This window comes from Rana temporaria, chromosome 8 (assembly GCF_905171775.1).
Source record: "Rana temporaria chromosome 8, aRanTem1.1, whole genome shotgun sequence".
In the NCBI taxonomy this organism is placed as follows: domain Eukaryota; kingdom Metazoa; phylum Chordata; class Amphibia; order Anura; family Ranidae; genus Rana; species Rana temporaria.
Genome location: NC_053496.1, coordinates 100,615,120 through 100,617,808, shown reverse-complemented (window position 1 = coordinate 100,617,808; position 2,689 = coordinate 100,615,120). Strand labels below are relative to the sequence as shown.

General features: G+C 40.2%; 1 protein-coding gene across 1 annotated transcript in view; it reads right to left on the bottom strand.

Annotated features, from left to right (window-relative positions):
- The window catches only part of PITX3 (paired like homeodomain 3), a 120,779-nt gene extending 118,464 nt beyond the window's left edge, over positions 1 to 2,315 (bottom strand). Inside the window, exon 1 of the mRNA XM_040362375.1 lies at positions 2,103 to 2,315. The gene's annotated coding sequence lies outside the window, so the exon portion shown is untranslated. The remainder of the gene's footprint in view (positions 1 to 2,102) is intronic.
- Positions 2,316 to 2,689: the final 374 nt, after the last annotated feature.

Here is a 2,689-nt window from a genome sequence, read left to right as displayed (position 1 = left end):
TTATCATTACTGTACAATCAACGATCTACTAAGCTATGAGGACCTACCTAAACTATCCAATCAATCTGTATCCAATCTGACAGGTCCTTGTACAAAACAGATCCAAGGTGATTGTACAATCAGACTGTAATGTGTATGGTGATCCTAATCGTGGCCATGAGTGCTTCGATTATTATTATCCAATCCATGTGTGATTGCATCAAAAGTATTATATCGGCAAACCGTGGAGTAGGCATAACTTCCCTGATTTAGACGATATTTGATCAAATCTGAAGGTATTTCGATTTATCAGATTATGAAATCGTGAAATTAGAGGTGCAATCAATAACGTATTATAATATCTCCCAGCGATTGATCGAAATCCACTTCCATGTCAATTGAATTGGTTGCCTACTATAGATTGATTATTCCTATCAGAAAATAAACTGATCACTTATGAAAGCGTATATGGCCACCATAGGTGACTACTAGGGATCACTGAATAGGTTGTCGACGATCGATTATTTTTATCGGGGAGATTGATCAGAGAAAAAACAAGGTCATTTATGAAGCATGCTTGGCCCCCATAAATTACTAGGGTTGCCCACTACAGGTCAATTATTCATGTGGGGAGAAAAATATCAATAAATAAATTCCTAATGATAATTCCAATAAGGGAGAGATCGATCAGAAAATAAATTCCTATCAATTTTTCCTATGGGAAGAGATTGAACAGAAAATAAATTCCTATTGATTATTCCTATAGAGAGAGAGATCGATCAGAAAAGAAATCGATCATTTATAGTGTGCATGGCCACTATAGGTGACTAGGGATCATCAAATCGATTGTTGACTATAGATCGATTATTCCTATGGGGAGAGATTATCAGAAAATAAATTGATAATCTCTGAAAGGGTGCATGGCCACCATAAGTGACTAGGGATCATCGAATAGGTTGTCGACTATAGATCGATTATTGCTACAGGGGAGAGATACATCGTAAAATAGATTCCTATTGATTATTCATATGGTGAGAGATCAATCAGAAATTCCTATCGATTATTCCTACTGGGAGAGATCAAGCACAAAATAAATCAATAATTTATTGAAGGTGTATGGCCACCATAAGTGACTAGGGATCATCGAAATAGATCGATTATTCCTATGGGGAAAGATCATCAGAAAATAAATTCCTATCAATTATTCCTATGGTGAGAGATCAATCAGAAATCCCTATTGATTATTTCTATGGGGAGAGATCAAGCAGAAAATAAATCAATAATTTATTGAAGGTGTATGGCCACCATAAGTGACTAGGGGTCATCGAAATAGATTGATTATTCCTATGGGGAAAGATCGATCACAAAATTAATTCCTATCAATTATTCCTATGGTGAGAGATCAATCAGAAATTCCTATTGATTATTCCTATGGGGAAAGATCGATCAGAAAATAAATTCCTATTGATTATTCCTATGGTGAGAGATCAATCAGAAATTCCTATTGATTATTCCTATGGGGAGAGATCATCAGAAAATAAATTCCTATTGATTATTCCTATGGGGAGAGATCAATCAGAAAATAAATGAATCATTTATGGAAGCATGTACGGCCACCATAAGTGACTAGGTATCATCGAAATAGGTTGTCGACTATAGATCGATTATTGCTAAGGGGAAAGATCGATCAGAAAATAAATCCCTATTGATTATTCCTATGGGGAAACAACATCAGAAAATAAATCCCTATTGATTATTCCTATGGGAAAAGATCATCAGAAAATACATTCCTATTGATTATTCCTATGGGGAGAGATCAATCAGAAATACATATCGATTTTTTCCTATGGGGAGAGATCAGAAAATAAATCGATCATTTATGGAAGTGTCTGGCCACCATAAGCAATCCCTTCGATCAGATCAGTTATTGGCTGACTTCCATGCACTTATGGCAGAAGGATCATTGACAATCACAGAAAAATACAACTTTTTCCCTTGAGTCCTCGGCTTCTCATAGTCACACGGTACTATCTCTGCAGGAGTAGTATAGATCGCTCCATGTATGTGATGCCCTAGATTGTACGCACTAGTAGAAGCCTCCCCATACAGAAAGGTGCACTTACCGTTGGGGTTCAGAGGGTTCCTGGACTAATCCTGCTTGGAGAAGAGAGTGGATGAGAATAGATAGGCTGGCTGCTGCTGCTGCTGTAATAGTTTAGTCCTGCTGTGATCCTGCTTAGTGTGCTTTGTGACATGCACAGAGAGTGGAGGAGATTCCAGGCGGACTGCTTCCCATTCACTTTATTGTAGGCAGCGGGCGCCCCTATCCACAGCCAATGAACGGCGCGCACTCAGCCAGCCCCTTTCCAGATGCTCAGCCCAGAGCGCTGCACAGCCTGTCCAGCTGCTGCTGCGCCAGGCCACGCCCACCCAGGTACGGGCCAATCCCAGCGAGCTGCTCTTGACAAGGGACGCCCCCACCGTACAGTCAGCTGCAGGCACATGGCTTGGAGGAAGAAGCGATGTAAATGAATAGACTGAGCCAAGTCACTCCCAGTCTACAGCTATGGGGGCAGAATAAGGATCCGATCCACTCATTCCATACACATCTAATACTGTGGGGAATCAGTGATCCTGCCACTGATCTCTGGTCACATGATCCCTAGCAAGCTGGAGAAGCCAATTATAGGTGGAGATGTGCAGAATAGCT